At 30.2% G+C, this 15,301-nt stretch overlaps 2 protein-coding genes across 3 annotated transcripts in view; one reads left to right on the forward strand and one right to left on the reverse strand.

Annotated features, from left to right (window-relative positions):
* Positions 1–3,956, reverse strand: part of LOC125067197 — a 38,961-nt gene extending 35,005 nt beyond the window's left edge. The window contains exon 1 of the mRNA XM_047675643.1: positions 3,768–3,956. The gene's annotated coding sequence lies outside the window, so the exon portion shown is untranslated. The remainder of the gene's footprint in view (positions 1–3,767) is intronic.
* Positions 1–15,301, forward strand: part of LOC125067198 (autophagy-related protein 16-1) — a 130,607-nt gene that overhangs the window by 54,482 nt on the left and 60,824 nt on the right. The window lies entirely within an intron of this gene.

Genomic DNA, 15,301 nt, shown 5'->3' on the forward strand with positions numbered 1-15,301 from the left:
TTTTCCTTGTACTCGATAGTCCGAAGAGTAGCGTGTCACTAGCGCGCGCGAACTCACGAACGCATCACTGTTCTCACGTGACCCTCTTAATTATAATCTGCTACAACAATGGGGTCAATCGAATCCCATTAATAAACACACTGCCTTCGTAAGCATGATATTTCCTACTATAACATTTTTTTAATTTATAAAATAAATTCATACCTTCTTGTGATTCTACTAAGGTAAAGTGTCGCTAATGAAATAAATTGTCTGAGTACTCTTCACATTGTAATACCATAAAGCACCCTTGTAAGCCAAAACTAATAACAGCTATAAACGGATTTATTTCCACAGCATTCCATGTCTGTGTCTCAATTTACTACGGCCAGGGCGCCCTATCTGGAGGCTTGTACTAATGCTGACCTTCGGCCCCGATCGTGCATTCCAGGTCGTTTGTACCAACTATGACCAATCGTTTACTACTATCAATTGTGTATGCAATTGTGTAAAAGCATTTAAATACAGTTGCACCTAGATTTATACATACCACCAATAAAAGTGTATAAAATGAATGCGAGGAGATTGATATGTCAAGTGCCTGGGTGACTGCTAATAATATATTTCTCAGAAGTATGTAAATATGATATATTAGAAACAAAAATATAGATAGCGATAGAAATATTATTCAAAGTACGTATATTATATTTTTTACTTTATTAATAATACATGATCATAATTGCAACCCCGAGCATATCAGCCGAGCGAAAACATGTACATATATTTAATAATAGTACTAGTTTAAATATAATTATTCGCAATTTATGCGAACATTATAAAAGTAATATAAATATATTATTAAATATCATGAAAGTAAATGCGTTAATAACTCTCTATTAAATAAATCACTTTTCACCAGAACCAATGACTACAAATTATGCACCACGATGTGGTTTAAATTGAACCTATTTCCGTATAACTTATTTATAAAGAGATTTATTTAATGAAAATTACAGAATGTTACATTTCTATAATAATACATAAAACTAACCGTTCAACAGGTTTTTATATTATTTGTTGAAAAAAAACATGAAATTCACGTCACGTCAACAGTCAAAGCGGTCTTAGCGGCTGAAATGTGCAGCTTCTTATGATAAAGTGATATTCTAAAACCTTCTTAAACGAGCTTCTTCTTCTGATATAAGTTTTCTATGATTCTTGTGTAAAGTTTAATAGACTTTTTAGCAAGGCTTTACAAAAAAGTTATGTTTATTTATTAAAATAATTTTGTGGTACAAATTTCTAATTCTAATTTTAATTCTAAACTATATTTATGATCTATAATATTTAACTAATTACCAATTATCTGTACTAAATCTCTTGATTAATCTAAAAAATAATTTATTAGTAAAATTAATACCAAATAAAAACTGTCCCATGAAATAACAAATTGAAACTAAAAGGATCGATTTAAAAACTTAAAAAATAAAACAAAATAGCTGTTTCTGAGATACACAGAAATTACAATAAATATATATATACAAAAAAAATCAACTATATATATAAAATTAAATATCCTAGTATGTCATATTTTAATGTAAAACACGAAAATAAAAAAAAGTCTTCCGATTGTGATATGAGTTCTTACAAGAAACTAGTTATAAATAACTAGTACTTATTTCTATAAGAAACTTAAATAACGTTAGAAGAACTGAAGTTTTTTTAAATTTATTATTTTCCGTTTCCTTCCACATATGAATGTTTCTAATAAGAAGCTCAATAACGGAACATTCAAGGTTACTTCGCGTATAAAAATGCGATATTATTTTCTATTACGAATATAAGTATGTAGCCTGCCCCTATTGTCTTAAACAAATAAAACGAATCATTAAAAATATAACTATTGCATTGCATTGACTCTAAGCTGAAGGGAAATTTGTTTTCTATTTAATTAATAGAACATTTTTAACTATTTCTTATTATTTTTCTTCGACCGCGACATAGCTTTTTTTTACTTTATTGGAGAAGGACTCTGTAGCCGTGTCGGGCATAATAAATAATAAAAGAAAGTGTGGTTGCGGTTAAACCTGAGTACATTATAAAATAAGAATATATATTGATTAATAAATTAATCTTACATACGTTGACCACGCATAAAAATGAAAATAATTATTTTTGAAAATTGTATTTAACAAAATTAGTTACGTTACTTTGTTTTAAATATTTTTTCCTGGTTTATTATTTTTATTTATAACTAAATCCCTTACAGATAAACGCGCGACAACGCTGCACCTACGATTTTATGCTCGCAGTGCAACGCGTTGATGTCTTTTATTTAAGACGCATGCTTTTTCACGCTTATCATTGTTTCTTGCTGTTCAGTTAGATTCAATTAAAACTTTTAAGATAACCATATTTAAAATACTTTATACCTATTTTTGTCATGTATTTTTTATTTTTCCTTTAATTATTCTTTTAACATAATAATAATCATACGTACGTTATAATGAAAATAATATCACAAATATCAAAGATATGTTAATCTTATTTCATGTAAATAAATTAAATAACGCTTTATTTATGTTTGCAAAAAAGCTCATAAATTATTGTATGACATTGCCGCTGCGCTTTTATAATTTGAACATAAATTATATTCATGCTCGAAGGATTAAGAGCACGAATTCAAATACTTTGCTCTTTTTTAATTTGAGGGCCTTACGAATAAATGTTCTTTCTTTGTAATAAATCGTGCCCTTAAGGTGAAGAAACTTAAAGAATCGACAAAAACATCTTCCCGGAATGGAATCAAACGATGCGAGTCTAAATATAGCGATGTATAGCTTGTGCACTGGAGCCTGTCAATCTCACACACGATTGAAGACAAGCCGGGGACGCAAAAACATCGCAATACCCACCTTAACGGTACAACATACACTTGTTATGTTTTCTGATATCTTTATATGATTGTAGTTCCATCCCGTCTAAAGATCAGTTATTTTTCAATAAATTGAACCTCAAAAACTTCTCTATTCATTCATTAGCCTTGGGTTTACCTTTTTCAATTTGAAAAATTTAGATTAAATCGTACTTGATACTTACTGCTTTTAATCTTTTATTAATGTCAACATAAAGCCTATTTATTATAAGTTATTAGTACAATTTTAATATTTATCAATTATGATCCAACGCATGAATTACGAGTTTTCTAAATTTCTTTACTCTATAGTAAAGGAAAAAATGTACTGAAACCGTTATTAAACATAATCATGTATATACCTCTAACTCTTGCGATTCTGTACCAAAAACAAATTGTTTGATTAAATTATTTCAGAATTATCGACGGACAATAGAATAATTTTATCTTTATAAGAACAATTAACACAATTATCGACGCAAAGAAATGTTATAATTGTTTACATATCAATTATTTCTCGGAACATAAACAACATAACAAAAATCTTTCCAGTTTCTGGTTAATATACTGTTATATTAACAACTGTTAATCTATTTGTAACGGAAATTCATTTCATATTCCTTCTTATAAATATGTATATAAAGCAGGATAAGCTCTTAATTATCTTGTACCGTAGTAGGGAGACTAAGGTCCTTACCCAGCTACCGCAACCACCATAAAATATTTATAGACCTGTTATTGAACAGGACAGTCAGGATAACACAGGCCAAGGACTACTTCTAGCGGGAAAATAATACCGCGAAAAATCCCGTAATTGGCCAAAAGTATGTACTTCAGATTGTAGTTTAGTTGATATTTATGTAATATAACTTACCTTTTTTGAAAAGGTAGTCTGACAAAAGTTAATTTTTCAGAAGTCAGCTTCACGTGTTAGTTCAAACAATTTTAACACCCAGTTCATGAACTTTTCACTGGTCGTATATCACAGGCAGTGCGTTACAGTCCTCGTGATGCGCGCGCGCTTAGATGGTCGCGAGCCTAGTGTCGCGGCCACTCTCGTCGAGACACTGAACTTGCCGCACTGCGCCCCAACGGTTATAACATAACACGTCTGACGTAACCTTAACCTTGCAAGAAGAAGAGGAACGAGCCGCCGAAGGACGGAGAGAGAGAGCGATAACCCGAGAGAAAGGGAGAGATGGCCGCCGGACGTCGCGGCGGTCGTACCGAAACGCGCGACCACATCGTAGACGCTGGTGCCGTCGATATCTATCTGCCACTGAGTTGTCCCGTCCCAAACGACCTTCACACTATCCTTTATCAGTTTAATTTTTATCACTATAGCACCATCTATGAAACATTCATGAGAGTAATTATAAAAAAATATGGTATCCCTTATTTCAAAGCGTATGATTAAGTCAAATTGAGTGGCCCTCTAAATTACTTTTGAGTCAACTAGGTCGAAAATGTATTTCTGTAACACAAGATATTTAAAATCTCTAAGGATACTTTTTATTTACGCTTTGTCGGCTTACAAATAAATGACACCCTTGGTTACAAGCGTGAATTATAATGAAATTACAATTTGCTATGTGTGCCAAGTGTGTCGGCGTATTTGCCTAAAAGCATATTTTACTGCTGAGATTCAGTTAAGCAGATGACCTCTACTTTCTACGGGTCACTAAGATACGTTTACTTATTAAGCCTGATATTTTGTTGGCTTATTGCCTACCACTTTCCAATCAATTAAAAGAGCAATTATGCTCTTCTTAGCGTGCAAATCTGATGTTTATTTTGTTTTGACACTATTAGCATTTATCATGAATCGTATAAAATATTCACTAATTAAAATCAGATAGTTTTGCGTTGTTATCTCACTTTTTCTCACATGTTATTTCACTGGATATCTTTACTGTCGATTGATTACATCATAAAAGTATGTTCTCAAGATAACTCACTTCAGTGTAATTAGTAGCTTATTTCCCATCGTACTTTCCGCTTATTTGCTATTCTCGAATAAAACCAAGATAATAATACCTACGTCTGCGTTAAGTGTTATTTTAATTATTATGTCAGGTTTTATTATTTTCATAAACTATCACCAGCACAAATTGCAATGACTTTTTTTTATATTGGCAAGCAATCGGTTTGATTTTAGGCTATTATTATAAATTTCTATAGCGTTTGAAAAAAAAACTCTAAGTGACCAGTGCCCTTAGATTGATAAATCCGTTTTAAAAATTATGAGGAAATAAATAATTAATCTAGACACTAAAAAAATAATTTAATTTACTATAGATTCCTTTCGGAAACAGTAATTAATTGTAGTTAATTAAGTAATATTTACTTTTAGTTTTATTTGAATATGTAAAATTTATGAAACAAAGTAAAAACTAATATCGAGAACCAACTACGGATGCTTAGTTCTAATTACTATGGGGTTCTCTTAGCAAAAAATATATTTGTAAGTCACGGAATTATTATTTTGTAGTTTTTATGAAAGAATATTAACATTCGTCTCAAAATAATTTGTATATGTGTATCTCAAAGTTAAATATTTCGGATGGCTACGAATCGTTGCGATCTAACAAGCTTTATGAAAAATACGTATTTAGTTTTATCAATTAAGCGATACAAACGGCTTTGTAAATATCTTTGAAGCTTGAATATTGGGGCCTTATTACTATTTATTAATGCTGCGTTTCAATTTCCATGATTTATAGTTTAGCACCTATAAGTGTAGATAAATATTTATAGAGGTGTAAGTATATAAAATATTTCACACAAACTAATATTATGAGGTAAAAACAAATTATTTCTTAATATGACTGGATCTAGTAACTCTCATAAGTACAATCCATATTTTATAGTTAAAAAAAGAATAAAACAGTAGAAGCTAGTCTGTTTCAAATAAAATATTTATGATAGGACGAAGACTTACGTCGCGATGTCTATATTAATAACAGGCTGATATGAATTTGTATCATATTTCAATACAAAATAATCTATTAGGACACTACTGTATACATTACCTTCTGATTACGAAGTAAGCTATTGTTTTAGATATTGCAAGCTTCGCAATAGAATATAAAATTAAAGGATTGAATAAACCAAAGCTTAATCGGAAATATTATCATTTTATTTAATTTTATACAAGATTATTAAATGTCGTACATGAACAAATTAATTGATAATACTAGCCTCTAAAAATAGTGTTCTTTTATCATTTTAGAAATGTGTTTTTTTTTAATTTATGATACAGATTTTTTAGGTCCTCTTACAAAATAAAAATCTATTGTGACTAAAGAATCTTACAAACTAAACGCACAACATTTAACCAGTGTGTTTTTATTATGTTTCGCGTCATTCTTTATTGCTTTACTATTAACTAAAATTTGAATTGTTGGCAAGAAGCCGCCGTGCATGCTTTTATGACATAGTATCTGTTTCACTGATATATTGTATCGTGGCCACGACGACTCTACCATTTATTCTGAAATACCCCTATCACTTCTAAATACCGCAGCTTTTATTACACGCCGTACTGGATTTATATCGACAAAATGTGTCATACAAACCATACACTAATAATAATAAACGTATATTTATAAAAATAATATTATTTTTCTTTGCCAAGTGTTTTAAAACTCGTCACTTAGTTGTAATTAATTCAGGTCTTCGAGTATCAGATGCACACGGCGACTGATTTTAACTGATAGTATATATTATGTAAAAACAGATAATAATCTAAGCCTCGAGTCGAGATATAGCAAGAAAAGACCAATAAAAAGTCGGAAGCGGCGGCGAAGCCAGTGAAATTCAACCTCTGCGTATAAAATTTCTGAAAACCTTTGATGCTACTTACTGTGTCTACTATACACACAAAGAGCTTATATCCACTTCGTATCATGTCGCTTTAATTTGTCAATTATAATTAAGAAACTAATTAGGAATGTATGAATTATTAATTACATACAATATTTATACCTTGATATATTATTTTATTATATGTAATAAAGACGAAACTTGTGTGCTTTGTAATTTAAATAATTCAAACTTCCCTTTTGTTTTACTGTGTAGGCTTTCTGTAATTTTACATTACATATAAATCGTATACTTTTCTTTTATTACCATCTGCAGTCACCATTTCCTTCATGAAGGCTTTATTCACACGCTTTGAGCTCCATTTAAATCAACGCATAATCATAGATTTTTTATGCCTACGTGAACCAGGAAATATTATTCTTGACTAGAATAAACAAAAAAAAAAAACAAGATGAGATCGCGCGTACATTGATCAATATTAACAGTAATTTATATATTTAAATCCAACCAATTCGGAATGAGCTGAGAAATCAAGTTTGAAAATTAATAGTGTGATTATAATGGTTATTGCCAGCAATTTTTTTAACACTTCCAGCTTCTCTAATCTGTATGTTGCATGAATTCTTGAACTCATCAATCTCTCTTGACCCCAGCACGTCGTAATTACTTGTTTGTTCGCGATTAATTGATATACGGTGTCCAAATATGCTTAATATATGCTATTAATATTATAGGGAATTTTTTGCGAAGATTTATTTGTATATGTACGTCTTATGTGTCTTTTTATTATTTCCGTTGATAAAAATGCTGTTTGCTATTAGAAAAATAAAATTGCAGACTCCATTATAATTTTATTCATCGTCAATACAACCAACGTTTAGCCGGTTAAAATTAATGTAACGATTTCATCAGACACTTAATTTCTTTTTTAACCCTTGAACAACCATTACAGCAGCTTGCGTGTTATTATTCTGTAAAAACGATAATTGCCAAGTGATTTAAATTGCATTTTTCGACAGCGCATACTTAAACATGTTCAAACTTGAAATGTATAACTATGGCCGTTTCAAACCGCAATAAGTACAATACAGTAATTGATTTTATTTCATTTTACATGTAAGAGTTCGACGCTTGACATGTTGTTGTGCTCGAAAGCAATTATGTTAGAAATAATGTGTTTTCAACCATGATAGGCAGAGTGCTTACGCGCGTTCATTACACCTAATTGCATCGTAATTATCGGCTATTGAAGGCGGTATGCAGTGGCGGCGCCCGCCATGTCGTGTGCATAAGCCTTTATTGTCTTTCGCATATCAGATACAAGACGGTTACTATAAATGTAATTGTCGTAAAGAAAATTAAACCTCTTTCTGTAACGTCATTTGTTATTGGACTACAGACTTTAATCATTTATATAAGTAGTTAAACAAAAATAATGAGCATAATTTCACATGTGACAATTTGACAATACAAAATATGATATAATATTCTATGTATATTTTTTATTGTATATATTAATACCATTAAAAAATATTCTAATCATTAAACCTCTTCAACAACTTGTATGTACAAAAAATACTGATACATAATGATATAATTTAAAGCTATTATTACACAATTATAACAGTAAACAACACCAGCGAAAAGGAAACGAGATATAAAATTTCAATAAATTTTAAAGAGCAAGCTTGTGTCCAACTTTTTTATGTACATATATTAACAACATTATATTATCATTTAAAATAGTCCCGTTACTATATTTTACAGTAAAATTGGATAAAAGCAGCTCTATTCTTTTAAATTTATATAAATTACACATAATTAAAATAAACTTTCTTAGAGATTAGATCGTTTTTAATTATGACTCATAAATCCAATCCTACCCTACCTATCCTATCCTACCCTACCCCTCAATAGGGGAAGGAGGGATTGCCGTTGTTGCTTGCTTATTGACATTATTGATTCAATATTTAGTATACTTTAGCATTAGTAGCCCGTAAATGTCCCACTGCTGGGATAAAGGCCTCCTCTCCCTTTGAGGAGAAGGTTTGGAGCATATTCCACCACGCTGCTCCAATGTGGGTTGGCGGAATACACATGTGGCAGAATTTCGTTGAAATTAGACACATGCAGGTTTCCTCACGATGTTTTCCTTCACCGCCGAGCACGAGATGAATTATAAACAATGAAATTTCAGTGGTGCCTGCCTGGGTTTGAACCCGAAATCATCGTTTAAGATGCACGCGTTCTAACCACTGGGCCATCTCGGCTCTAGTATTTAGTATACTAACCTATAGTATTAACAATACCGCATTGTGAGCTCGTAAAGGAATTTAAAAGCTTATGAGCCTAGCAGAAAGTTTCTGGAATACACATGCGCCGGAAAATCATCCGCAAGTATTCTCACGATCACTTCCTGTACATATACTTACGACTGTACGTACAAATTAATCACATAAAACCTAGTGGTACTTTAACGGATTTGAAATTGCTACATTCGGTTAAGATGACGTATTCTATTCACAGAGAACATCAATTAAATATATAAGTTCATCCAGTATGTTTTTATGAAAAAGTTTTAATTATGTTCTTATTAGGAAGTAAATCAATTCGAACACAGCCATATTATTTAGTTTACGCTACATAATTATACGCTACGTTTTTTTAATCATTTCGTAACACTTAAACATTAGACTTGCTTAATGTTTATTAGCTCATCAACACCCGAACTAGATCGAATCGCTGGAAACGTTTGTTTTTTTTTGGTTTTAATTAATTAACTTTAATTAAAGTCTTATAAAGGTCATAAATCCTATCGTTACAGAATACCGAAACATTATTAAAAATATCATTTAACAGTTAATATTCCCGTATTAATACAACGAAAATAATTGGATATTTATCTCGTAAAAAATTCAAAATCATCCAATGGAGCATACTTTGTTGTATTATATGCGCTAATAATAAGATACCTTATACTATAAACGAAAAAAGTCAAGAGGCAAATAAGCAATCAGCTTTCCTATTATCTACGCTCGTAGAGACTCGTGACAAAAATGATCGTTATGAACAAGTACATTTTAATATATATCTTAAATAATATCCGTGCTTGTCATTAGGTAAATTGCTTGTTATAGTCTGTCATGTAAATGCTCTGGTATTGCCTTGTCTGAAGCTCGTGTGACTCGTGTCGGACTGTATTAGAACTTACATGCGGTCTTTTTGTACATGTTAAGCACAAGTATGTCTAAAGTATTATATTTATCCGATACGTATTATTAATATGTACTAATAAATGTACATGTAAAATAGATAAATTTAAAATAGATTTTATTTAGTCCTAAAGCTTAAAAAGATATTTTATTCAATTTGACTTAAACTATCCGGTAGGTGTTGTTAAGGGGCAAAAAATCGATGCAATGAAAAAGCAAAAAATTCCAATAGTGACTAAAATTAAATCTTTATTATATTTTAAATCCGTGAATTTTATTAGTTACGTCTTCTATATAGACGGAATAAAAATGCGACAACCTCTTATAAAAGTTTTTTGCAAAAACGATCAAGTTAAACTTTATTAAAAAAACTTCACAATAAACGATTGTACATGTGTATGTGTATATTATCTCTAATAATTTAAACTACAGCGAAGTATAGGAGTTTTAGTTCACTATAACCGAAGCAATTTTCCTCGTCAAATAGTTCATATTGTGAAGCTTTAAAGATATTTGTTAAAAATCTAAAACAGAAGCTGTAGCATCTCTGTTGATATGTAATTAGAGTTAGCTGCCTCTAACAAGCTATTACAACTGCATAAAATCACATTTTGCTGAAGAGTCCTCAAGACTAATGGTTCTTTAAATATGCTTATTTGCTTCATCGCTGGATACGATATGGAATATAATATAATGATGCAAATTAAATTTAATATTTCGAAAATTGTTCTTTTATTTAACTGTATAAATCGTGTTGCCCGATATTATAAATTTATCTGTAATCATATCCTAATTTATATTCTAAATTCAAAATAAAATACAAAAAAACAAGCAATGTATTAATAGTTCTATAATTTTCTCCTTTATGCTGATAAGCTAAATAACATAAAATGTCTACATCATCAAAGCGAATAATGAATCTCTCGTCTTATTTTTATAACGAACCGATAAAATCTTAAAAGGATACATACTATATCGATATATCGTTGTTAGGCGGACTACGATATATCGTAGTCGATATATCGTTGACTTTTTGAATATCTTATTTATCTTTTTAATAAAAATAATACTTATCGTAAATCAATGTTATATAATTTGAGATATAGATATGGATACGGATATATGAATAGCGGTTTCAAATACGATTACGAACACGAAATTATTTCGGATAATCCGATTGTTTCAAATAGTTTTAGTAACGAATATTAGATTGTTTATAATAGTGAAGTAAAGAGAAAATTACAAGGTAGCAGATTGATTTTATTTATAACATAATAAAATTATAATAAAGATATTTTTTTGTCGGAATCGGTTACGGTTTCGGATAGATTTTTAATTTGGATATTCGATAGTTTCGGTTAAGGAGCTCCACAACAATCCTGATATATTACCTGATATATTATATTTTTGGTCATTCTTTACTAACAAAGCATTTTTATCAAATATATCACTAAAATAATATCCATAAAATAAACACTGTCGACTTATACAATTATCCTAATATGAATATAATTATATGTAGAAGTATAATGTAGTTACAATATACTTCTACATATTATTTCAATTATGTTTAGTTTTTATCTTATTTCAATTTACAGTAGGTACAACTCTTTTTAGTAAGTTTTCTTTTTACTTGCCCGAGAGAGCGCGAAATCGAAAAAAGAAAAGTAGGATAACATAACGAACACTATTTTACAACTTCAGTCGCCCAGACGTGCCTTTATTTAAAAAAAAAATATGCTTCGTTTATATGCAAATATATTTTGTGCGCATAATTCTCGTTTTAAAGCCAATTTTCACGGTCTTTCTTTGACATCCTTATTAAATGCAGACTTACAAACGTAAATAAAAACCGTCACTATCTATGTTCTTGTTACATGGCATGGATTGACATCTACGAGTATTACCGATATCTTGCTTTAATATTTTAGTACGATTATTAACATAAGACGATTCAAACGATATATCTGTTGTAGCAATTCGAACATAGTTTTTTGTGCATGTAAAGCACAATCAGTACCTTTCAAATTATATTAGTAATGTTCTTTCCCCTAAATATATAACAATTTCTCGATTATAGATGAATAGTTGTCTTCAGACGTTTATAAATAAAAGTTTGGATTTCACAAAGAAATCTCGCTTACCATGTGAATTATAAAAGAAACCTAACACAAAATCCTGTTGAAAGTTTTCTTAGTCATCGTGGACAGGGGAGTACATATCAATTTTACTTTTTCCTCATCTGTCATGACGACATTCGCATCACGATCGGGGCCGCGCGTGCTAACTGGACTGAACGCATGAACGAGACTTTTCTCGCGGTCTATTCTCTGATAAAATATATAACAATGATAAGTATGCATCACATAAAACGAGATTATATGATCGTAAAAAAGAAAGTTGAATTATTAAGATTTTTTTTTTATTAAAATCATAATAACCTCTCGCCCGTTGTTATGTCGTGTAAATGTTATGCTCGTAAGGTCGTCTCAATGTCATGAAATAAAGATGAAGGTAATTAGTGTCATCTCAGGATTGATAGGGTTTATTATTTGCCCTATTTGAATAGGGCTTATAATAAACTAAAGGAAGACAAGGATTACTTTTACGAGCGACTGCAATTTGCAGTTAAGGCTTTTTATTGACATTGCCGCTTAATTTGCAACTTTAACTAAGATGAAAATTAAACGGCGGATGTTAACTATTGCCAGGTAACCACCAGAAATGACTAGTTGCTTCTTTTATACAAAGTCCACCTTTTACTTTATTATTTATCATAGTTAAAATTCTGATAATTTGTATGCTAGGACAGGCAATGATTTTCTTGCACAAGTTCATGAATTAAAATGAAATAGCGAATAGTTTTGAAAACACTGAAATGCAGATTTTCTCAACCGTTCTGATAGATTAAGGCGCTTTCTGGCAAATACATAGCGGTATAGTGTCTATCGTTGGAATGTGTGTACCTATTAAACAAAAGGCGTGTTTAAAATGTGGCCCAGTACGTATTTCTGCCTCGTTATCGGCATCTGCGCATACGGCACGTGCGACGCCGTTTTAAATACAAATAAAAGATACTATTTGGACCTACAAAAGGGTTTGGAACGGTAAACGGTTGTAATTGACACGAACACCATGCATGTATTCGGAATCAGTTTAACATGATGCATAACAAATGCGTGATGTTTTTGTATAAACATAGTCTAATTACTTCACGAATGCACGATTCAGACTTATTTCATTTTAAAAGTTTTCCAAGTTTTGCTATATTTGTTGCAGAATGTTTATATAATAAATAATTCAAGTCTTTACTGCAAAACTTGGAAATAATAATAATTCAAGCGATACAATATTTATACAATTATCTAACAAATTATATTTAGCTATACCTAAATTACTACAATAAATTCTTGTCTTTATAATAGATTCACGCAATATTATATTTTCAAGATAATCGAGTGAACGTCCGAAAAGCGGAAATCGAATTTCGTCGACACGCATTATTTTATGAGTAATCTGATTTTATTTGTTTATAGTATTGTTTACACTTCACAATTTATTGTATTTATATACACACGCCCGTACACACACACGTACGCACACACATACGCATACAAAACCACGCGCATTTTGGGGTAACTAAGTTTCGTATTTGGTAAACGTTTTCGCGTCAATGCACCATTTGCCGAGAATAGACGAAAGTTTATCCGATTAGTCTTTCTATTTAAAAATTAAAATATTTGTATGTTTTCGGATTATTACGAAGGCAATTTGGTTGTGAAACAGTTCTAAGCAGTTTTTAATTGAACATTTATGGTGAAAATATATCGTACAAACTATAATTTTTTTAAATTATTTCGAACAACCGTTTTAATTTTTTGCGTTAAATCACCTCAACTAATTATTAAGATGTGTCACAACACAATATATTACGTCGACGAAATCGTAGTTGACAATTGTAATGTTCATAAAGTTAAAATATTTACAAGGAAGTGCTTATAGCATATGTAATTTATTGTCTTATTTGCGTCGGAAATAATGTTATATTAAAACAATTTGTTATAAGTATCGAAACATATACAATGTGTAATCATGTATTGCGATGGTATAATAGACCACGGCATGCCTGGCTTAGTCTACATCTTTATGATTACTGCTCACATCCTTAAGATATGTCGTAAATAAATTCATATCTAGTTAAGGTATCGTGTTTAATACCGACGGAGCATTAAATAATCTATATTATCAACGGAAAAAGTAACGCTTAAATAATAATAGTATATGTCGTTAGTAAATATGTTTACATATACGTTCAGCATTGACATTTTAATAATTAATATAATATATATAAATGGTATTAAATTTAACATATTATATATTGTATATAAAAATATATATATTGAGTTTTCTGATAACAAATTGTATCATAAGAAACTATTTAAGTCAGCCCTATTATTGGCGATGCGTTATCAGTTGAGAACGCTTAGCGCTTTTAAGTTGTTATAATTCGAATTAATTCGATTTGCTAATATTTGCCTATGAGACTGATTTTCATAATACTGAAAACGAAGTAATCTGAAAGTGACTTCCATCTTTATATTTGTACTAAAGAATTTAAATACGGTATATGTCTGCAATATTATGCATTTGTTTTAAAATAAATACCTAATTTTCGAATGAATTTATAAATCTATACTCATATTATAACTCTTTCTGTCTGTCTGTCAATCTGTCTGTTACGTTTTCACGGTTAAACCATTTAATATCAAATTTTGAAATTGAAGTCCAACAACTTCCACACTAGGCTTCCACACAGCACATACGCAGATTCCTAATCTTACTAATATTATAAATGCAAAATTAGGGATGGATGCTTGTTACTAAATCATGCCAGAATGGCTGTACAGATTTGAATGAAGTTTAGTACAAAGATAAATTATAGTCTAAATTATAGTTATACGCTTTTTATAAATATATATATATATATATATATATATATATATATATATATATATATATATATATATCTGTCTTGTAATAAATAAGTCACAATTACGGATTTTATGTCAAATGTAAGTTCAAAGTTATAGTCCAACAGATTAACACTACATTATTGCTGCTTCTTAAAAATTTAAATATGTTTTGTATAATTAAAATAGTAATAACTAAACTTTAAAAGGACACGATGACACAGAACAGATTTAAGAGGAATTTTGTTTGGCGAAGCCGTGGGCTCATCTAGTTCCTTATAAAAACGTAGATAATAAATGAGGCCAATATTTAAGTTTCTTATATTCCGAAGGCCAACCATGTGTTATTTTGTATTAAAAACTCGAAATCGCTGGTGCCAAGTAAAAAGTTATTTCATTTC

Source organism: Vanessa atalanta, chromosome 11 (assembly GCF_905147765.1).
Source record: "Vanessa atalanta chromosome 11, ilVanAtal1.2, whole genome shotgun sequence".
NCBI lineage: Eukaryota > Metazoa > Arthropoda > Insecta > Lepidoptera > Nymphalidae > Vanessa > Vanessa atalanta.